This window comes from Oryx dammah, unplaced genomic scaffold (genome assembly GCF_014754425.2).
Source record: "Oryx dammah isolate SB20612 unplaced genomic scaffold, SCBI_Odam_1.1 HiC_scaffold_15, whole genome shotgun sequence".
NCBI classification, from domain to species: Eukaryota; Metazoa; Chordata; class Mammalia; order Artiodactyla; family Bovidae; genus Oryx; species Oryx dammah.
Window position 1 is genome coordinate 37,142,092 of NW_024070199.1, and position 24,375 is coordinate 37,166,466.

Below are 24,375 nucleotides of genomic sequence, written 5' to 3' on the forward strand. Positions count from 1 at the left end.
GACATAGACTGGCATTTCGATTCTTACATGATATTGTACATGTTTCAATGCCATTCTCCCAAATCATCACACCCTCTCCCTCTCCCTCTGAGTCCAAAAGTCTGCTATACACATCTGTGTCTTTTTTGCTGTCCTGCATACAGGGTCATCATTGCCATCTTCCTAAATTCCATATATATGTGTTAGTATACTGTATTGGTGTTTTTCTTTCTGGCTCACTTCACTCTGTATAATCGGCTCCAGTTTCATCCATCTCATCAGAACTGATTCAAATGTATTCTTTTTAATGGCTGAGTAATACTCCATTGTGTATATGTACCACAGCTTTCTTATCCATTCATCTACTGATGGACATCTAGGTTGTTTCCATATCCTGGCTATTATAAACAGTGCTGCAATGAACATTGGGGTACATGTGTCTCTTTCAATTCTGGTTTCCTCTGTGTGTATGCCCAACAATGGGATTGCTGGGTCAAAAGGCATTTCTATTTGCAATTTTTTAAGGAATCTCCACACTGTTCTCCATAGTGGCTGTACTAGTTTGCATTCCCACCAACAGTGTAGGAGGGTTCCCTTCTCTCCACACCCTCTCCAGCATTTATTGCTTGCAGATTTTTGGATCGCAGACATTCTGACTGGTGTGAAGTGGTACCTCATTGTGGTTTTGATTTGCATTTCTCTAATAATGAGTGATGTTGATCATCTTTTCATGTGTTTGTTAGCCATCCGTATGTCTTCTTTGGAGAAATGTCTATTTAGTTCTTTGGCCCATTTTTTGATTGGGTCGTTTATTTTTCTGGAATTGAGCTGCAGGAGTTGCTTGTATATTTTTGAGATTAGTTGTTTGTCAGTTGCTTCATTTGCTATTATTTTCTCCCATTTGGAAGGCTGTCTTTTCACTTTGCTTATGTTTTCCTTTGTTGTGCAGAAGCTTTTAATTTTAATTAGATCCCATTTGTTTATTTTTGCTTTTGTTTCCAGAATTCTGGGAGGTGGATCATAGAGGATCCTGCTGTGGTTTATGTCGGAGAGTGTTTTGCTTATGTTCTCCTCTAAGAGTTTTATAGTTTCTGGTCTTACATTTAGATCTTTAATCCATTTTGAGTTTATCTTTGTGTGCGGTATTAGAAAGTGATCTAGTTTCATTCTTTTACAAGTGGTTGACCAGTTTTCCCAGCACCACTTGTTAAAGAGATTGTCTTTACTCCATTGTATATTCTTGCCTCCTTTGTCAAAGATAAGGTGTCCATATGTATGTGGATTTATCTCTGGGCTTTCTATTTTGTTCCATTGATCTATATGTCTGTCTTTGTGCCAATACCATACTGTCTTGATGACTGTGGCTTTGTAGTAGAGCCTGAAGTCAGGCAAATTGATTCCTCCAGTTCCATTCTTCTTTCTCAAGATTGCTTTGGCTATTCGTGGTTTTTTGTATTGCCATACAAATCTTGAAATTATTTGTTCTAGTTCTGTGAAAAATATCGCCGGTATCTTGATAGGGATTGCATTGAATTTGTAAATTGCTTTGGGTAATATACTCATTTTCACTATATTGATTCTTCCGATCCATGAGCATGGTATATTTCTCCATCTATTAGTGTCCTCTTTGATTTCTTTCATCAGTGTTTTATAGTTTTCTGTATAATGGTCTTTAGTTTCTTTAGGTAGATATATTCCTAAGTATTTTATTCTTTTTGTTGCAATGGTGAATGGAATTGTTTCCTTAATTTCTTCTTCTACTTTCTCATTGTTAGTGTATAGGAATGCAAGGGATTTCTGTATGTTGATTTTATATCCTGCAACTTTACTATATTCGTTAATTAGCTCTAGTAATTTTCTGGTAGAGTCTTTAGTGTTTTCTATGTAGAGGATCATGTTATCTGCAAACAGTGAGAGTTTTACTTCTTCTTTTCCAATTTGGATTCCTTTTATTTCTTTTTCTGCTCTGATTGCTGTGGCTAAAACTTCCAGAACTATGTTGAATAGTAGTGGTGAAAGTGGGCACCCTTGTCTTGTTCCTGACTTAAGGGGAAATGCTTTCAATTTTTCACCATTGAGGATAATGTTTGCTGTGGGTTTGTCATATATAGCTTTTATTATATTGAGGTATGTTCCTTCTATTCCTGCTTTCTGGAGAGTTTTTATCATAAATAAAATAAACATTTTTAATCTTGCAGTACCTGGATAGTGCATGGCAACCCACTCCGGTATTTTTGTCTGGACAATCCCCAAGGCAAGAGGAGCCTGGCTGACTACAGTCCATATGTTGCCAAAGTTGAACAAAGGTGAGCAACTAAGCACACTTTTAAAATAGAACAGTAGTACCATCTATATTACCGCTGCATTTATGCTTTCTTTCAGATATGGTAGGCTTGAAATAAAAATACAGCACTATTATACTCCATCAGTTTCCCTTGTAGCTCATTTGGTAAAGAATCTGCCTGCAGTGCAGGAGACACAGGTTCAATCCCTTGATTGGGAAGATCCCCTGGAGAAGGAAATGGAAACACACTCCAGTATCCTTGCTGGAAAAATCTCATGGACAGTGGAGCTTGGTGGGCTGTAGTCCATGCGGTTGCAAAGAGTCAAGCCTGACTGAGTGACTAACACTTATTGTACTCCATATAGTTCTGTACAGTAAAGTACACAAAAGCATACCCACTTGTCTGACATGTGCCATGACAATGTGTGTCAGATCTGTGAACTAACTGATATGATTGCACATTAAAATGCACTTTTACATGTTTGAAAGTTCTCAACTTGAAGATTTGTTTGTAACAGACTTGCTACACAGGTGTTCAGTGAATGTGTGTAGTGAATGAACAAGAGAGGAGTGTAAGGAGCTGCTTGTTCTTTCCATTTTTGCATGTATTATGGCCACTCTGAATAGGAATTCCATGGAGCATAACTGAGGCCTGATGTAAGGTAACATCACTGCAAGTGACAGAGGACCAGGATTCCAGGACATGGCACAAGAGCCATGGTTGGTTGAAAAGACCCAGGAGTGCAAATTAGGAAGAAACAAGTTTTCACTGGTTTATGTGAAAGACTTGGCAAATATCATTTGGATTTGTTTGTAGTGATTGAGGTTAGGTTTAGAGGAGCAGTCTCTGTAGCTCAGTATGAGCAAAGAGAGGAGAATGAACCATGAAAATCGAACATGTGTCCCAGGTCAAGTATATCTAGTATTGATAAGATATAAGTCCTGTAAATTTATCTGCTCCTTCCTGGAAAGAATTAGAGTAGTAAAGGAGGGAAGATCCGCACTATGCTAGCACCTTCTTCTTCTTCTGTCCAGTGAACATTGATTTCTAATGCCATTTCTTTATAGACAAAGGTTGTACTTTGTATGATTGAAGTCTTCTAATTTACTGTTCCTTAGAAACTTTTGGTGCTGCTCTGTGCCCAGGCACATGGGGCCCTGGAGCCTGGCAGGCTCTGTTTCAGCTGCAGAGTGCAGTGTATGGGGATCTGCTGTCGTCTGGGGCCTGCAGTATATCTTCAGTCTGGGTTCCCATCTGAGGGGTTAACTCTAGTTGGGTTTAATTCGATCATCTTGCTCTTTATCTTCAGTTTGTCCCATGTTCTTTCTTCCCATGTCTCTTTTTATCCCTAACTTCTTTGTGACCGAGTGGTTTTTATGAGTCCCTTTTATAGACTTTTTTTATTAACTGTAACTTTTTTTAAAGCAGTTTTAAGATCCATGGTCAGGTCAGTTCAGTTCAGTTCAGTTCAGACGCTCAGTCATGTCCAACTCTTTGTGACCCCATGAATCGCAGCACGCCAGACCTCCCTGTCCATCATCAACTCCTGGAGTTAACTCAGACTCACGTCCATTGAGTCGGTGATGCCATCCATCCATCTCGTCCTCTGTCTTCTCCTTTGCCTCCTGCCCCCAATCCCTCCCAGCATCAGATCCATTGTATGCATCTTTAACTTGCCAGTCTATCATTATTAATTATGATAATTATTAATAATTATTAAATTATATATTTATCTATCATTTCTTTGGCTATGTTGGGTCTTAGAGTGGCATGCAGGATCTTTCCTTGTGTTAGGGACTCTCTATTTGACTCTCAGTACTTGCAGCGTGTAAACTCTATTTGAGACATGCAGACCTAGTTGCTCAGTGGAATGTGGAATTTGAGTTCTCTGGCAAAGAAACAAACCAACATCCCCTGTATTGCAAAGTAAATCCTTAACCACTCGACCACTGGGAAACTCATTATATTTGCCTTTTAATATATATTACTTGTTTATCATTTCGAGTACTGTTCCTTCCCCCTGTAGATCCAGATTTCCCCTTCCGTTTAAATTCCTTCTGACTTGAGACCTTTTATAAAACATTTATTACATTGGTCTGTAGATGGTGATGCAGTCTTGTAGTTGTTGTACGTCTGAGAAAGTATTTATCTTGTTTTTGATATGTATTTTTCTTGGGTATAGAATTCTGAGTCAATTATATTTCTCTCATCACTCTAAGATGTGGTGCCAGTTTCCTCTGGCTAACATTGTTTCCTATGCCTAATCTGCTGTCATTCCCATTTTTTGTTCTGCTGTGTCTGTTTTTCCTTCTGGTTACATTTCTTTGGTTGATTGTTTTAAGCAATGAGTTATGATGTGCTTTGTATAGTTGTCATACGTTTTGTCCGTGAGTTAATTGAGCTTCTGTGTTTATGGGTTTAAAGCTTTCATCATATCTGGAAATTTTTCAGCCAGTAATTATGAAGTTCTTTCCTCTATTCTACTGTCTTTAACTTCCTATTGGATTCCATCTACATATATTTTAGTATTCTTAAATTTGTTTCAAGTTCTGTGATGGACAATTAATTTTTTCCCACATTCTTTCCCTTATTATTTTCTATGTCTCTTTAACATACTCAATTATCTCTTCAGCTTCATGAATATAAGGATTATTGTTGTAGTAAGCATTTTAATGTCCTTCTCTGCTAATTATGTAATGTATATTTTAACTGTGTTTTTACTAATTGATTATTACATCGTTATGGGTATTTTCTTCTTCTTTGCACATCCAGAATTTTTTCTTTTTACATTTATATATCTTAATTTGAGGATAATTACTTTACAGTATACTGATGGAACTAGGACATCACTGCAAGTGACAGAGGACCAAGATTCCAGGACATGGCCCAAGAGCCATGGTTGATTGAAAAGAACCAGAAGTGCAAAAGAGGAGGAAACAATTTTTCACTGGTGTATGTGAAGACTCAGCAAATATCATCCGGGTTTGTTTGTAGTGATTGAGCCTGTTTTTACTGATTGATTTTCCCCTCATTATGGAAATTTTCTTTTTAAATTTATATATCTTATTTTGAGGATAATTACTTTACAATATTGTGAAGGAACTAGGACAAATACTTTCACAATTTATATGGAAATTTTAAATTGGATGTTAAATGTGATCATTTTAGCCCTTTGGATGCTGGATGTTTCTTAATTTTTATAAATTATTCCTGGTACTGTTTGCAAACACTGTTAGTTTCTTGGAGACAGTTGTATGTTTTGAAGGCTTGCTGTTCAGTTTTTTAAGCTGAGATGTGACCAGCCTTTAGACCAGGTTTATTATTCCCCACTAGCAAGGCAATATTATCTTCAAGGCCCTACTGATGTCATGGGAATTAAGAATAACTTCCACTCTGGTGGGTGAGGACACAATTAGACTTGGCTCTATTTGAGGCTCAAGTGTTTTTCCCTACAATTCTGACTAGTACTATCAACTCTTCACTGAATACTGGAGGGTTATCATCTGTAACTTCCCACAGTTCTATCTGTGTAGCTTTCTCCTGTGAACTCTTAACTATCTAGAACCTCAAATCTCTATTCTTGGGAAGACTGTTTGTCTCAGCCTAGATACCCCCTCCATGTATGTGTTGGAAACTATTTCTAGAGTTGGGACAATTGTAGAACTCACCTTGATTGCTCCCCACCCCCCTCCCCCCAGGAATCCATTCTCTGCTGCCAGATGTTTGATGTAAAAAACTACTCTTTCATTTATCTTGTCTATTTTGGAGTTGTTTGAGACAGGAGAATAAATGTGTCCTTTGCTTCTCTATGTCTACCAAAATGAAGGTCCCCCTGCAATCAGGACTCACTGAATGCCTTGTGAATGCTATGCACTGACTTCTGTGCATGGGTGGAGACGTGATTGGCGATAAGTGTTGGGGCCTTAGGGAGCCCCAGTCTTGCTGGAGAAACATGCCAATTACAAATAGTATTTGCTATGGGGTATATCTAATTCAGTGCAGTCGCTCAGTCATGTCCAACTCTTTGCAACCCCATGGACTATAATATGCCATTCCTCCCTGTCTTTCACCAAATCCCAAAGCTTGCTCAAACTCATGTCCTTCAAGTCAGTGATGTCATCCAACCATCTCGTCCTCTGTCATCCTCTTCTCCTGCCTTCAATCTTTCCGAACAACAGGGTCATTCCTAATGAGTCTGTTTTTCACATCAGTTGGCCAAAGTATTGGAGCTTCAGGTTCAGATTCAGTCCTTCCAATAAATATTCAGGATTGATTTCCTTTAGTATTGACTGGTTGGAGCTCCTTGCAGTCCAAGGGACTCTCAAGAGTCTCGTCCAACACCACAGTTCAAAAGCCTCAATTCTTTATCACTCACCACTGTTTATGGTGCAACTGTCACATCTATACACGCCAACTGGAAAATCATAGCATTGATTATACTGAACATTTTTAGCAAAGCAATGTCTCTGCTTTTAAAAATGCTGTCTAGGTTTGTCATAGCTTTTCTTCAAACAAGCAAGTGTCTTTTAATTTCATACCTGCAGTCATCATCTACAGTGATTTTGGAGCCCCTAAAAATAAAGTCTCTCACTGTTTCCATTGTTTCCCCATCTATTTGCCATGAAGTGATGGGACCAAATGACATGATTTTCATTTTCTGAATGGGGAGATTAAGCCAGATGTTTCACTCTCCTCTTTCACTTTCATCAAGAGGCTCTTTAGTTCCTCTTCACTTTCTGCCATGAGAGTGGTGTCATCTGCATATCTGAGGTTATTGATATTTGTTCTGGAAATCTTGATTCCAATTTGTGCTTCATCCAGTTGGGCATTTCTCATGAGGTACTCTGCATATAAGTTAAGTAATCAGGGTGACAATATACAGCCTTGACATACTCTTTTCCTGATTTGGAACGAGTCTGTTGTTCCATGTTCAGTTCTTGCTGTTGCTTGTCGACCTGCATACAGATTTCAGAAAGCAGATAAGATGATCTGATATTCCAGTCTCTGTAAGTTTTCCACAGTTTATTGTGATCCACACAGTCAAAGGCTTTTGCAAATTCGATGAAGCAGAGGTAGGTGTTTTTCTGCAATTCTCTTGCTTTTTCTATGATCCAGCAGATGGTGGCAATTTGATCTCTGGTTCCTCTGCCTTTTCTAAATCCAGCTTGAATATATGTAATTTCACAGTTCATGTACTGTGGAAGACCTGCTCAGAGAAATTACTTTGGTAGCATGTGAGATGAGTGTAACTGTGTGGTACTTGAACATTCTTTGAAATCACCTTTCTTTTCGATTGGAATGAGTACGACCTTTCCAGTCCTGTGGCCACTGTGAGTTTTCCACATTTGCTAGCATACTGAGTGCAGCAGTTTAACAGCATCATCTTTTAGGATTTGAAATAGGTCAACTGCAATTCCATCACGTCCAGTAGCTTTGCTCCTAATGATACTTCTGAAGGCCCACTTGATGTGCATTTCAGGATGTATAGCTCTAGGTCAGTGATCACACCATCGTAGTTATCTGGGTCATTAATATCTTTTTTGTACAGTTCTATATATTCTTTCAACCTCTTCTTAAAATCTTTTGATTCTGTTATCTCCATATCATTTCTGTCCTTTATTGTGCCCACCTTTGCATGAAATGTTCCCTCCCTATCTCTAATTTTCTTGAGCAGATCTCCGGTCTTTCCTGTTCTGTTGTTTTCCACTATTTCTTTGCACTAGGAACTTAGGAAGCCTTTTTTAAAATATCTCCTTGCAATTCTTTGGCACTCTACATTCAGATGAGTATGTCTTTATTTTCTCCTTTGCCTCCTGCTTCTCTTCTTTTCTAAGTTATTTGTAAGGCTTTCTCAGATAACATTTTTGTATTTCTTTTTCTTAGGGAAGGTCTTGATATGGTATGTACAGATCAAAAAACGAAGATCATGGCATCCCATTCCATTACTTCATGGCAAATACACGGAGAAACAATGAAAACCGTGACAGGCTTTATTTTCCTGGGTACCAAAATCACTGGAGATAGTGACTGCAGCTGTGAAAAAAGAGACACTGATCCTTGGAAGATAAAGCTATTTAAAACCTAGACAACATACTAAAAAGCAGAGACATTGCTTTACCAGCAAAGGTCTGTATAGTCAAAGCTATCATTTTGCCAGAAGTTGTGATGGATGTGAGAGTTGGACCATAGAGAAAGCTGAGTACCAAATAATTGATGCTTTTAAATTCTAGTGTTTGACAAGACTCTTGAGAGTCCATTGGACTGCAAGGAGATCTAACCAGTCCACTCTAAAGGAAATAAGTTATGAATATTCATTGGAAAGACCGATGCTAAAGCTTAACCTCCAATACATTGGCCACCTGATGGGAAGTACTGACTTAGTAGAAAAGTCCCCGATGCTGGGAAAGATTAAAGACAGGAGGCATTTATTTCCAGAATTCTGGGAGGTGGATCATAGAGGATCCTGCTGTGGTTTATGTCGGAGAGTGTTTTGCCTATGTTCTCCTCTAAGAGTTTTATAGTTTCTGGTCTTACATTTAGATCTTTAATCCATTTTGAGTTTATCTTTGTGTGCGGTGTTAGAAAGTGATCTAGTTTCATTCTTTTACAAGTGGTTGACCAGTTTTCCCAGCACCACTTGTTAAAGAGATTGTCTTTACTCCATTGTATATTCTTGCCTCCTTTGTCAAAGATAAGGTGTCCATATGTATGTGGATTTATCTCTGGGCTTTCTATTTTGTTCCATTGATCTATATGTCTGTCTTTGTGCCAATACCATACTGTCTTGATGACTGTGGCTTTGTAGTAGAGCCTGAAGTCAGGCAAATGAAACATGTATAATATCATGTAAGAATCGAATTGCCAGTCTATGTCTGATGCAGGATATGGCACGCTTGGGGCTGATGGGCGGGGATGACCCAGAGAGATGTTGTGGGGAGGGGGGTGGGAGGGGGGTTCATGTTTGGGAACGCATGTACACCTGTGGTGGATTCATGTCAATCTATGCCAAAACCAATACAGAATTATAAAGTAAAAATTAAAAATAAATAAATAAATAAAGACAGGAGGCAAAGGGGAATACAGAAGATGAAATTGTTGGGTGGCAACAAGCTCAGGAAGTTTTTGATGGACAGGGAAGTCTGGTGTGCTGCACCCCATGATATAGCAAGAAGTTAGCATGATATAGCAAGTGTTCTGAACTGATTTACAGAGGACAATCAGGGAGCAGGCAGAAGTCTTTGGGGAAGGAGGAAGGAACAGTTCCTAGATAGCTGACAATGATAGGTTGATAGGTCTTTTCAAGCAAGAGAAACTGTAGGGATGCAATTCTCTGCCAGGTTCAGAGAATGGTAAGAGCAAAGCAGGGCAGCAGTGCTGGGATTTCCCAGGGCACAACATCCCTGTTCTATTAAACTTTATCAATGGTCAATATTGGTAGGTGATTGGAAACATGGGTTTTGTTTTGGAAGTGGTAGAGCAATATTCAATGCAAGACTGATGCTGAAGATGAAGCTCCAACATTTAGGCCACTTGATGTGAAGAGCCAGTTCATTGGAAGAGACTCTGATGGTGGGAAAGATTGTTGGCAAAAAGAGAGTTGTCAAAAGTATGAGATGGCATCACTGACTCAATGGACAAGAGTTTGAGGAAACTCCACAAAATAGTGAAAGCCAAGGAAGCCTGTTTTCACAAAATGTCAGACATGACTTAGCAACTGAACAATACCAGTGAGGACACAGGGGCCTGTGAAGGCTCTGGCCCTGGTGGGAGTAAAGAAAGATTTAGGTGGAAGGGAAAGCTTCCCATCCTCTGGTACAAGTCCTTGAATCCAAGACAAGGAGCACAAGATTTTGAATGTGTTACCAAACATTGTTTTCTAAAAAACAAAAAGCTGTTTTATGCAGAAGTGAGATCTTTGACTGAGTTTGTTCTCTAGATTTTGCTGACGAATGTGGAAGGGATCTGGAGTGTGCTTAGTCTGCAAAAACCAGGTGACCAGATGCTGGAGGGCCAGGTTCATGATAGACAATCTTCACTAGGTGGAAAACAAATCCAGAGGAAAAGTGTCCTGTCTAGAGTGCACATGCCAATGTATCAGATTGTTGCAGCAGATCACTGCAATATTGCTTTGAGGTAAGCGAGAAATGCACAATGGGTGGTTTGCTTTGTCAACTCCTGTGGGTAGTTAGATGACTAATGTCTGGTTCCTTCAATTCATGGTTGGAATCATGCTTGGGAAAGCAAACCTGATCAGGTCCACACATATTTCCTCATTAAACACCAGGATAGAAATGTTTCTAAGGCCAATGTAGTTATTTTACCATGAGGAGCCATACGACAGTTTAATTTAACAGGCAGAAATTGGACTGTACAGGTTGCCATAGTTGTTGCTATGACAAGTAGCCATAACAGCTACTTGCTGCTATGCTGGAGATGTGGGAAATGGAAAAGAGACCAAGAGTCTGACAATACTCCTTTCAGTGTGATTTCAGGCTAGAAGTAGTTGGCAAGGAAGGGCTGACTGGTAAGGCTGAGGAAGGGAATAATCTGAGACAGTAATCATTAGCTCTTGTGGGAGCCCAGAAAACAGAAGCATCGGCTCAGTCAGAGTTCTGTGTCATGGTTCAGAAATAGATGTCATTTGGATTGAATCAATATTTAGCCTTGGGGATGGCAGCCATAACCTCTACAAAGAAGATTTCTTTCTCCCCAGGTGGCAGAATAATTCATATTTGTTCCAGACTCAGGAACCCAGAAAGCCCTCTCAGGGCCACCTGCTCTTTGCAGGCACGTATGCAATCTAAAACGTTGAAGTATCATTATGTTGCCCATTGTCCAGATGAAAAAAACTGAAGTTAAGGGACTTGATCAAGGTCACACAGCTAAGTATGTGGAACGCTAGAACAAACCTAGGGTCAGTTTAGTACAATCACTCAGTCGTGTGTGACTCTTTGCAACCCCATGAATCACAGCAAACCAGGCATCCCTGTCCATCACCAACTCCCGTAGTTCACTCAAACTCATGTCCATCGAGTTGGTGATGTCATTCAACTATCTCATCCTCGTCGTCCCCTTCTCCTCCTGCCACCAATCCCTTCCAGCATCAGGGTCTTTTAGAATGAGTCAACTCTTCCCATTAGGTGGCCGAAGCATTGGAGTTTCACCTTCAGCATAAGTCCTTCCAATGAACACCCAGGACTGATCTCCTTTAGGATGGACTGGTTGGATCTCCTTGCAGTCCAAAGGGTTCTCAACTGTCTCCTCCCACAGCACAGTTCAAAAGCATCAATTCTTTGGAGCTCAGCTTTCTTCACAGTCCAACTCTCATATCATAAATGACCACTGGAAAAACCATAGCCTTACTAGACGGATCATTGTTGGCAAAGTAATCTTTCTACTTTTCAATATGCTATATAGGATGGTCACAATTTCCTTCCAAGAGTAAGCTTCTTTTAATTTCATGGCTGTAGTCACCATCTGCAGTTATTTTGGAGCCCACCAAAATAAAGTCTGACACAGTTTCCACTGTTTCCCCATCTATTTCCCGTGAAGTGATGGGACCAGATCCCATGATCTTTCCTTTCTGAATGTTGAGCTTTAAGTCAACTATTTGACTCTCCTCTTTCACTTTCATCAGGAGGCTTTTTAGTTCCTCTTCACTTTCTGCCTTAAGGGTGGTGTCATCTGCATATCTGAGGTTATTGGTATTTCTTCTGGAAATTTGATTCCAGCTTATGCTTCTTCCATTCAAGCGTTTCTCATGATGTATTCTGCATATAAGTTAAATAAGCAGGGTGACAATATACAGCCTTGATGTACTCCTTTTTCTATTTGGAACCAGTCTGTTGTTCCATGTCCAGTCTAACTGTTGCTTCCTGACCTGCATACAGATTTCTCAAGAGGCAGGTCAGGTGGTCTGGTATTCCCATCTCTCTCAAAAATTTCCACAGTTTATTGTGATCCACAGAGTCAAAGGCTTTGGCATAGTCAAAAAGCAGAAATATATGTTTTCCTGCACTCTCTTGTTTTTTCAATGATCCAGCAGATGTTGGCAATTTAATCTCTGATTCCTCTGCCTTTTCTAAAACCAGCTTGAACATCTGGAAGTTCATGGTTCACGTACTGCTGAAGCCTGGCTTGGAGAATTTTGAGCATTACCTTACTAGCATGTGAGATGAGAGAAACTGTGTGATAGTTTGAGCATTCTTTGGCATTACCTTTCTTTGGGATTGGAATGAAAACTGACCTTTTCCAGTCCTGTGGCCACTGCTGAGTTTCAAAATTTGCTGACATATTCAGTGCAGCACTTTCATAGCATCATCTTTCAGGATTTGAAATGCTCAACTGGAATCTCATCACCTCCACTAGCTTTGTTCGGAGTGATGCTTTCTAAGGACCACTTGACTTCACGTTCCATGATGTCTCGCTCTAGGTGAGTGATCTCACCATTGTGTTTATCTGGGTCATGAAGCTCTTTTTTGTACAGTTCTTCTGTGTATTCTTGCCACCTCTTCTTAGTATCTTCTGCTTCTGTTAGGTCCATCAATTTCTGTCCTTTATCGAGCCCATCTTTGCATGAAATGTTCCCTTGGTATCTCTAGTTTTCTTGAAGTTATCTCTAGTCTTTCCCATTCTGTTGTTTTCTTCTATTATTTGCATTGATCCCTGAGGAAGGCTTTCTTATCTCTCCTTGCTAATCTTTAGAACTCTGCATACAGATGCCTATATCTTTCCTTTTCTCCTTTGTTTTCACTTCTCTTATTTTCACAGCTATTTGTAATGTCTCTTCACACAGCCATTTTGCTTTTTTTGCATTTCTTTTCCATGATGATGGTCTTGATCCCTGTTCTCCCATACAATGTCACAAACCTCCATCTATAGTTCATCAGGCACTCTGTCTATCAGGTCTTGTCCCTTAAATCTATTTCTCACTTCCACTGTATGTTCTTCAAATTGTGTTTTTTCACTCCATATCCACTGGGAGTGGTGGGTGGTAATCTGGCAGTATTGCTTAGGCAGAAGCAAGCAATATTCAGGCTTCAATTGAAGAGAGTAAGGAAAACCACTGGACCATTAAGCTATGACCTAACTCAAATCCCTTATGATTATACAGTTGAAATGAAAAATAGATTCACAGGATTGGGTCTGGTAGCCTGAATAACTATGGATGCAGGTTTCTAACACTGTACAAAAAGTGGTGACCAAAACCATCCCCAAGGAAGAAACAATGTGACAAAGGCAAAGTTGTTGCCTGAGGAGGCCTTGAAAACAGCTGAAAAAATAAGAGAAGTGAATAGCAAACAAGAAAGGGAAAGATATACCCAATGAAATACAGACTTCCAGAGAATAGCAAGGAGAAATAAGAAAGTCTTCATAAGTCAAAAGTGTAAGAATTAGAGGAAAATAATAAATTGTAAAGAGTATAGATCTTTTCAGGAAAATTGGAGATATCTTAGGAATATTTCATGCAAAGATGGGCACAATAAAGGACAGAAAAATCAAAGACTTAACAGAAGCAGATGAGATTAAGAAGAGGTAGTAAGAATGCACAGAAGAACTGTACAAAAATGGTCATAATGACCCAGATAGACATGATGTTGGTACCACTCATGTAAAGCCAGACATACTAGAGTATGAAATCAAATAGGCCTTAGGAAACATCACTACAAGCAAAGCTAGTGGAGGTGGTGGAATTCCAGCTGAGCTGTTTAAAACATCCTAAAGAATGAGACTGTAAAAGTGCTGCATTCAATATGTCAGCAAATTTGGAAAACTCAACAGTGGCCACAGTGCTGGAAAAGGTCAATTTTCTTTCCAATCCAAAAGAAAGTCAATTCCAAAAGAATGTTCAACCTATCATGCAATTGTGTCATCTCACTTGCTAGCAAGGTAATGCTCAAAATCCTAAAAGTTAAGCTTCACAATACATAAACTGAGAACTTCCAGATGTACAAATTGGTTTGAGGAGCTACTGATCAAATTGCCAACATCCATTGGACCATAGAGAAAGTAAGGGAATTTCAGAAAAACATCTACATCTGCTTCAGTGAATATGCTAAAGCCTTTCACTGTGTGGACCACAACAAACTGTGGAAAACTCTTAAGAGAATGGGAGTAGCAGATCACCTTACCTGTCTCCTGAAAGTCTGTAGGTAGGTAACAAAGTGGCAGTTAGAATCAGACACAGAACCACTAAAAGATTTAAAATTGGAAAAGGAGCATGACAAGGTATACATTGTCACTGTGGTTATTCAACTTGCATGTAGGATATATCATTCAATATGCTGGACTGCATAAATCCCAAGATGGAATCAAGATTACTGGGAGAAATATCAACATCCACAGATATGAAGATGATGTCACTCTAATAGCAAAATCAAAGAAATAAAAACCAATTGATAAGGAGACGAGATGAAAAAAGCTGGCTTAAACTAAACATTCAAAAAACTATTCACAAAAAGACACTCAACATTCATAGCATCCAGTCCCACCACTTCATGGCATATAGATGAGGGAGTAGTGGAAACAATGGTAGATTTTATTTTCTTGGGCTCCAAAATCACTATGGACCTTGACTGCAGCCACAAAATTTAAAGACACTTGCTCCTTGGAAGGAAAAAAAGGCTATGAAAAACCTGCAGTGTATTAAAAAGCAGAGACTCACTTTGCTACAGAGGTCTATAGTGTCAAAGCTTTGGTTTTTCCAGTAATAATGTACAGATGTGAGATCTGAACCATACGAAAGGGTGAAACCAAAGAATTGAGCTTTTGAACTGTGGTGCTTGAGAAGATTCTTGAGAGTTCCTTATACAACAAGGAGATCAAACCAGTCAATCTGAAAGGAAATCAACTTCTGATCCCTGATATCTTAGCTGAGGCATCTACTGAGGGTCTCCAGATGGAAAGAATGGGTACTTCCACTGAAAAGTGCCTAACCATGGCAGCTCCAAGCAAATATTTTGTAGCTCCACCCCTGGAGGAAGCTCATAAAAGCTAAAGGGTTTGTGAATTCTGGGTCCCGTGATATATGCATTGCATTCTCCCCAGCAGAATTGGAGGCCAAGGAAGGGACATTCTGGGCCCTGGATGAGGGGATGGCTCAGGGATCCACTGGGGCCCCCACTTACCAAGTGGGACTGGAAAGGACATAGCAGGCTATGTGGCAGAGAACTGGTGACTGGGGTGTGGGAACAAGAGGTAACCAGCTCTGCATGAAGTACCTCACCCAAACTCCCCTGGAAGAGAAGCAGAGTGATAAGATCATCTGAGATGGGATGAAGAGTCTATTTCATTACCCCTTATAATTCCTCTGAATAGGGAGGAGGTGGAGTTGGTGGGTCATCACAAACTCTTCCATGGCCTAGACCATCCCCCAGTCGTTATCCTTGGGGCTGCCTCTCCCCAGCTTCAGTCAGGTAGTTCTGGAGGAAATTGACAATAATCTGTGCTGCTGTGTCAGGGTCAATGACCATGTAAAGCCAATCATAGGACCCCAGGGCCATGCCAGGATGGCTGATCTAGGGCTGTACATGTGAACTTAAGTGGGTCATTCAGAGAACACCCTTGACCTCTAATGGCTCCGAGCTTCTTTCCTTACTAGGAGATGCCTTCGGTATATAAAACCCTAGGGCATGTAGCTTGGACTCCCTCAGTACATGTAGAAGCCTTAAGCAAGAAAATTTTCAGGCTAAGACCATCAAAGAAAAGGAAGGGAAAGAGTGAGGGTGAGAGAGAATTGATGACTTCTGATTCCTTGTATCCAGTCACTGAGCTCTTTGTATTTGCTCTGAGCAGTGATGTCCTAATGTCCACAAGGTCCTCGCAGCCGCCAGAACAAATAGCCTTTCTTTTCATGGAGATGCTGAGAGACAGTGTGACAAAATGGGAATCAAGGTCATTCTGTGTTTCCCAAGAGATGCCCCCTTCCCGACTGTCTCTTAAACAGCCCTTCATCTTTTGCTGTGACTCTTTTCCTTTCCTCTCCGCATGGCACCTTCCTTGACATCCTTGAATGCAAACCTTGAATACACCAGGATATTTTGTATCTTGACACAAGCTGGTCTTCCTTCCTAGAAGAGTCCCTCCACTTTGACTAGCAAATTTCTTCTCATCTTCCAGATTCCAGCCTAATTATCATTGATTCAGGGAAGTCTTTCTCTTGGTGTTTATCAGTCTCCTGTCTTGGTCACTTTCTGTAGACCCTTTCTCATGTATGCTGCTGCTGCTAAGTCACTTCAGTCGTGTCTGACTCTGTGCGACCCCATAGACGGCAGCCCACCAGGCTCCCTTGTCCTTGGGATTCTCCAGGCAACAACACTGGAGTGGGTTGCCATGGCCTTCTCCAATGCATGAAAGTGAAAAGTGAATTTGATGTCGCTCAGTCATGTCTGACTCTTCATGACCACATGGACTGCAGCCTACCAGGCTCCTCCATACATGGGATTTTCCAGGCAAGCGTACTCTGGGGTGCCTCTCATGTCCAGCATGTACCAGAGTCACAATTCACGCTGTCACCCTCACATCTAAGAAGGCAGATGCATAAGAAATGAAACACACACAGTGAATTGTGTCTTTGGTACATGCTCATGACACACACACATAGTGAATTGTTGTGTGTCATTTCTTGTGCATGTGCCTTCTTAGATGTGAGGGCGAGTTTTATTTTCATTGCCTCCCTAAAGTGCCTGGCAGACAGTGGATGCCCAGTGCTTGTCTGTTTGGTGAGTGAATGAAGACTGTGAAAATAATGAATGAGAAACATCCAGAGAGCTGTATCTGGTGGGATACAAATAAAGGATCAACCATGGAGTGAAGTTGGAGATTCACAGGGAAAGCAGATCACATAATGGAGGGAGAGAGGGGCTCCTCTGGGAGAGGGTGTCTCCCAGCACTGCTCCTACAACCAGCTCAGACCCTGAGACCCTGGCCAGGAAATACATGACTAGCCCACAGAAACTCCAAAGGACAGGTCAAGCTTTTGTCTGAGGGTATCACCCAGAATCTTATCAATTATGCCTCTTGTCCTCAGGTCACTTCTGGATCCCCCCTTCCTGATTCTCTGTAGTAGACCCTGCCCCACTGTGTGCCCATGTGCATGGGGTGTCTTTTTTATTAATTGCTTTCAAGTCTTTAGACTGCAGCCAACCTCTCTCCACTGCTGGGTAGCTGCTCCCTACGGAGATCAGTTTTCTCCATTTGCTCAGGACTTTCCTTGTTTTTAAACTGACATTTATCTTTACTGAGAACTTCCTTGGTCCCAGGTAGCCCTGGACAGTTGGTCATCTTATAATTCTGTTCAGTCTGGTGTAATCCTCCCTGATCCTCTGTTCAGCACACTGTAGAGTCCTCTAACAATGCTTCATGCCTCACAGGGCAGTGGTGCAGCCCTCTCCCGGGTGCACAGACCTCTCTGGACCCTTTTAGGACCCTGGTCAGAGCTATACTCAGAAGGCCTGGGGATTATGAACACATGGGCTGTTTGCATATCTATGTGTTTATGTGTTTGTTTGTATATGTGTTTGTATGTGACTCTAATTGTGCTTTTGTGTCTCTGACTAGCTATGCATGTTTATATGTGTATCTGTTTATATGTGTCTGCTTGTGTGTTTCCATGTGTCTGTCTGTGTCATTGTGGATGGTGTATATGTCTGTGTCACTACGTGTCAGAGAATCCATTTGTGTGTGTCTGCCTGTAGCTGTGTACAGATGTGGAGCATCGCTGGGCTGACCCTCAGAGGAAGAGGCTTACCGGTCCATGTGTACAGGCCAGTCTCCCTTTGGATCAATGGTATTCAGTTGAGCACTCCCTGGTAGTAGGCTTTGTGCACCCCACAAAACATCACCACACTGCCTCTGTAGAGAGAAAAGAAGGAGAGATCTTTGGAGGACAGTAACAAAAGCACTGTTTGAGAGCTTATGTTTGTGCTTGTCTACCCATCAAGGTCCTAATAAGGTCTCCATTTACAGATGCAGAAATCGAGGCTAGGAGAGACTGAGATACAGATTGAGGTCAGTAACAGGCTAATGAGTGGCACAGAGGAAGTCAGAAGCTGAGTCACATGGCTGGGCTCCACCCAATATGTCTTCTGAAGAGGCGTAGGACCTCCTGCTACCTGTGTGCTCAGAAACCCTCAGATGACAGGGTGCTGGAGAGTTTTTGCTTTCCCCTTGTCCAGGTTGTCATTTTTCAGGAAAATCAAAGCCTGAGAGTGCTAAGGATGTGAGTTTAGGTCACCCAGAGTTTACTCTACTGGCCTGTGATATCTCCTGTCCAAAGGGCCCCACACTCAGAAGGGATCCCCACCTCTGCTCTCCCTGTTTTAAAATGACTAATATTTCTTGAAGAAGGGATCCCACATTTTGTTTTGTGTCCCACACTTTTATTATTCACTGGCTCCTGCAAATTGGGTAGCTGGTCCTGGGATCCCAGTGGAATGCTAATGAGGAAGGAAAGATATCCACTGTCCTTCTCCTTCCTTCCTGATCAAATTCATAAGCAAATCGTACAGCTTTTTCCTCCAACTTGTTTTGTGTGGCCTTCTTAGTCTTCCTCCTCACTCACCGCCCTAGACCAAGTTTCTGGTCTTGAGCCCAGGAGCAGGGAGGTGTTCCAATAAAACATTATTTATAAAAACCAGCGGTGGTGCCAGGTAGGGCCCTGGGACCATAGTTATCCTGGGTTAGATTATCTCTCAAGATACTTCTTTATCAAGTGATCTATAATTTTCGTGCAACTGAAAGTATCTTACAGCTAATTTGGAGAAAGTGATTGTCCATCTCAGACTTACTTGCTCAAGTAGAAGGCAAAAACAGGCTCAGAAATGGCACCTTGATTCTTCAGGTTGTCAAAGATCAGGATGGCTCCAGAGAAGGATATGTTGTGGTAGTTCAAGCCCAAGATGCCATCAAAAGGCATAACATCAAACCCGGATTCCACCAGGCTTAGACTGAATGGCTGGTCAGTGCTTACAAGGTCCCCAATGTGTATGAGAGAAGAATGTTCCCACTTACAGATACATGAAGTGGGGCTATTACTGGGCTGGGGTGCATTGCCATTACATCCCCAAAGAAGAATTGAGGCTGGGCTGAGTCTTTGGTGGACCTCAGACGGTTAGACCAAGCTGGGAGGGGAATTTGGGTTCCATTGTGAGAAGCTGTGAATTTTAAAACATCTGCCCCTATGAAAAACACCACCTGAGTGAGTCAAATTGGCCTTGTGGCTTCTATCCAGGTGGGACAACCAAGAGTCATGCCAACTCATTGGTGCCACCTTGTGGACCATACTGTCGAGAGCAAGTTAGCCTTCTCTTTGGCATGACCTAATGACAGGAATGGACTGCATTCTCTTAAGGTACTGTGGATCTGCATCTGTCCGGGAAGACAGAAGCCGAAAACACAATCTTACTTGCAGTGTTCTATGAAATTACTGCTTGGAAATTCACTTCTGGGGATCTGTGTGTATTTCTGTGTGTATGAAAGAGAAAGAGAGAGAGGGGACCTACTCAAGTACTTTGAAGAGGCAGGCCATAGGTTCTATTAGACTCTCAAAGTTCTCCTAGGGTGAGAACTCGTTTATAGGCCCCTTGACATCTCTGGCCTCCAGTTTCCCACTCTGAATATTTGAAGCACTTCTCTGTTCCCAGGTTCCCCAGATCAGTTTTATCCTGTCCCCAAACACCCTACAGAGACTTCAGTCCTGAAAAGCCAGCCTAATTCCACCTTTTATCACATGCGTGTCCTTAACAAGGCCCTTGCTGTCTGCACATCAGTTTCCTCATATGTCTCATCAGCTAATTAGAGTAACTGCTGTGTGGGGTTGTTGCAGGATTAAACAAGTTATCACCTGAAAGTGCCTGGAAGAGTCTCTGAATATAAAAGTGGATGCTTTTGTTCCCGCTTCTCGCTCCCAGGAAAATGAACGTTGAACTTCTCATGGGCAGAGGAGCTGCAAGTCCACACCTCAAGCCACTCTCTGGATTAGCTAATCTGTTAGCTCCTGTGTCACCATGGGCACTGCCTCCCCAGAGACATGATCCTTTGGGTAAGATAGCCAATATCTATGGGAGTTAGGCTAGGAAGGGGCCTGTCAGATGGTCTTGATTCTGTCTTGCAAGCAGTGGTCACTCCATAGCCAGTCCTGACTCAGCTTCTGTTTACATGTTACCCAAATGGCGTCATAAGCAAGAGATCCCATCGTGTTCCCAGATCCATAAGCAATCCTGAAGGTCTTTTCTGTAGGCTGGAAGGTGGAAGATTGTAATGTCTGAACTTAACTTGTGTAGCAGCAGACACAAGAGATGAGTGTCATCAGGTGCCAAAGGTGGAAACAGGGTGGCATAGTAAATGAAAGATGGTCCGGATATGGGTGTCTGTACTCAAAACAGGCTCAGTTCAGTTCAAATCAGTTCAGGGGCTCAGTCGTGTCCGACTCTTTGTGACCCCATGAATCGCAGCACGCCAGGCCTCCCTGTCCATCACCAGCTCCCAGAGTTCACTCAAACTCACGTCCATTGAATCGGTGATGCCATCCAGCCATCTCATCCTCTGTCATCCCCTTTTCTTCCTGCCTCCAATCCCTCCCAGCATCAGAGTCTTTTCCAATGAGTCAACTCTTTGCATGAGGTGACCAAAGTACTGGAGTTTCAGCTTTAGCATCATTCCTTCCAAAGAACACTCAGGACCGATCTCCTTTAGAATGGACTGGTTGGATCTCCATGCAGTCCATGGGACTCTCAAGAGTCTTCTCCAACACCACAGTTCAAAAGGATCAATTCTTCAGCACTCAGCTTTCTTCACAGTCCAACTCTCACATCCATACATGACCACTGGGAAAACCATAGCCTTGACTAGATGGACATTTTTTGGCAAAGCAATGACTCTGCCTTTCAATATGCTACCTAGGTTGGTCATAATTTTCCTTCCAAGGAGTAAGCATCTTTTAATTCCATGGCTTCAGTCACCATCTGCAGTACAGGACTGGGGCAAAACAGGGAGGACACCTACAAGTCAGATGAGCCTGAATCATCAAAGACAATCTGGAATTCCTGAGAGGGTGTTCCAATGATAATGTTACCCACGTAGAGCATATACAGGGAGAAGGAGGGAATGGGTTAGTGCAGAACTGGCTACCTTCTATTTGCATACTGCTACCTCCCATTGGGTGTCACATATCTCTTGAGATCACTTTCTAACCACTTTGCAGCTCACAGCATTTGATCACAGAGGTGCTTGTATTTATTTTTTTCCTGTGCTACATTGTATGCAGGATATTGATTCTATGACCAGGCTTTGAAGTGGAACCTCCTGCATGAGAAGCCCAGGGGCATAACCACTGGGCCTCCAGAACCGCTGGACACCCAGGGAAGTCCTGGTGCCTTCACTTGAGAAGTTCTGTAGTCTCTTCAAACCTAGCCTTCGAATCCCCTTCTCCAGGAATTCCTTCTTGATCAACCTCAGCCACTCCCTCCAGACTCAGACCACATCCAATCAACACCACACAGGTAACCCTTTCGTTTGACACATATTTACTCTTTGCCTATCTCTCAGGCTGCCGTGGGCATTTTTGAAGACAAAATAAGCCCTTTTCTAATCTAAAAACAGTAAGCACTGTGTTAGATTCTTATGGCCTTACACGGAATATGGGTTTAGTAATTTTTTACTGCTGTGGTTCTTGCATCTGTGAAAACTGAATTCCTATGCCCGGGGAGTCACAATTGCTTTGCAGGTGGTTCTACTTTTTGATCAGAGATGGTTCACTCTTCATCTGTAACGGAGTGACTCCCTTAGTTCAGAAGGATCTGCTGCTGCTGCTACGTCGCTTCAGTCATGTCTGATTATGTGCAACCCCATAGAGAGGAGCCCACCAGTTTCCCCGTCCCTGGGATTCTCCAGGCAAGAACACTGGAGTGGCTTGCCACTTCCTTCTCCAGTTCAGGAAAGTGAAAAATGAAAGTGAAGTCCTTCAGTCATGTCCAACTCTTAGCAAGCCCATGGACTGCAGCCTACCAGGCCTCTCCATCCTTGGGTTATTCCAGGCAAGAGGACTGTAGTGGGTCGGTGTTGCCTTCTGCTCAGAAGGAACAATCTCCCTCAAACTAATGACACATCTTTGACACAGAAATGGATGTTTACCTGTCACCTGGTAATTTCTGGGCCCAGTCACCAAGACAAGAATTGAGAATGATAGTGCCTTCTCCTCTGCATGGGGCAGCTTTAGCCCAGTGTTTCTGGCTCCTTCAGGAGCCACAGCCCCAACATCCCAGGTGGCACCTCCAGATGATCTCCAGTGCTAGGTTAGAGCACCAGGGGGCTTTGTGGAGCATCATCCTCCCAAAACACAAACATCCATGATGTTCCTCAGGGGGTGAATAGTTATATCTGAGTCACAAGAAGAAATCTGAGACTGTCTATAAGCATGTTCCTTCAGGAAATTGTTCAGCATGTTTTTTTCACTGAGGGTATTTCTCATCGTCTTCACATTCCTTAGAGGTATTCTTTCACTGATATTTGACAAAGAAAACAAAGATGCTAAAATTAGCTGTCAGTGGTAAGGTATAACTGTCATTGTAATGGCACTGTGTATTTGATAATCATTTTTGAGTTACCTTATTAAAAGAATTTTATGCATATTCTATGGGAAAGACATAGGTTTGAATAAAGATTCTATTCTGTAATGTTGGGTAAGCCATATGACCATGTGGGGTCTCAGTGTCCCCTTCAGTAAAATGGTGGAATGTAATGATTCAAACCCTCCAAATAGGATATCTTGGGGATAGTGAAGTGATGGATATAAGGTGCCTGATAAATAGTAAGTCTCAACAAGACAGCCACTAGCGTGGCTGTTGCCACCTCACTGTATCCTTCTCATAGAAGCTCAGGGAGGGAGGTAGAAGGGGGATTCCTATCCCCTTTTATAAGGGAGGAATTAGAAATGCAAGAGGCTTGTGAATTGTCTGTGGTCACACTGTTTGTCAGATATAAAACAGTGTATAAGTAGCTCTCCCAATCTTTCTCCAATTTGAAAGAGAAGAGATAGCTGAAAAAAGAATCCAGGAGATAGGGCACAAGTTAGGGAAATGTAGAGGCTCAAGAAGAAAGGATGAGTCAAATGAAAATTTAAAAGCAAACAGCACAGAGAGATATACACTTAGAGCCTTCCAAAGAGATGGAGAGATAAATGACAGTGATACAGAGATGCAGACATAGACATATACACACTGAAGTAGAGAGGGAACAAATAAAACATGCTAAATAAAATGCAGAAAAGTGCTATTCCACAGGACCACACCTACATCTGCATTGACTGTGCTCTGAACAATTGCAAGGAGCTCCAATGACAATAGCCCATGAAATGCCTGGACCAAAAGAGTTGTGCAGTTATGCAAACCTACACCAAGTCCCTTGGGACCCACAGTTCCTATAGCAACGTACTTATCAATGAGTAAGGGTTGAACTTTAAGATTGTCAGGGAAATATTCCATTCCCTTCTAAACCTGATGGGTGGAAGAATAACCAGATGAAAAGAAAGATCCGAGAAAGGAATATGATGCGACTTACAGTCTCTATACTTACTTAACTATGCACTCTTAGAAGGCCTCCAGCCCGAGGAGCACAAGCCACTTCATGCTTCTTTTCCATCTCTAAGGACTCAGGGAAGATCATGTTCTTAGCATATAGTGGTGACCGGGAGCCCCTAGTTATATATGCTCTGACATGCCTTAGTTTAGCCCTGTAGGCCAATAACAGGTCTGAAAAACAAACACACAAACAAAAAAATAGGTCTCGATAAAATTTTTACTTTCATCAGTGTCCTTGGCGAGTGGACTTTGAAGCTTCTCAGAATACAGAGAATTGAACTGTAATCTCTTCTATGAAGCTTGGTTGGAAAATCAAACTGATCTGTATGGACATATAAGAAGATGGAGAATCTTGCATACTTGGAGAAAAAAGCTGCTCAGAACATCATGAAAATGAACACTAAGGGCCATGCTAAACATTCTTGGTTTCATGTTATCTTCCTAGCCACTTCATGAGAAATGCATTGCTGTCTTCACTGGAGAGGAGATTACTAGGAAGATAACTTGTCAAATGGCAAAGTGAAGACTTCAAGGAC

The 24,375-nt window shown here is 41.7% G+C and overlaps 1 pseudogene; it reads right to left on the reverse strand.

The window, feature by feature from the left end:
- LOC120874506 overlaps positions 1-23,887 on the reverse strand; it is a 48,621-nt pseudogene extending 24,734 nt beyond the window's left edge.
- Positions 23,888-24,375: the final 488 nt, after the last annotated feature.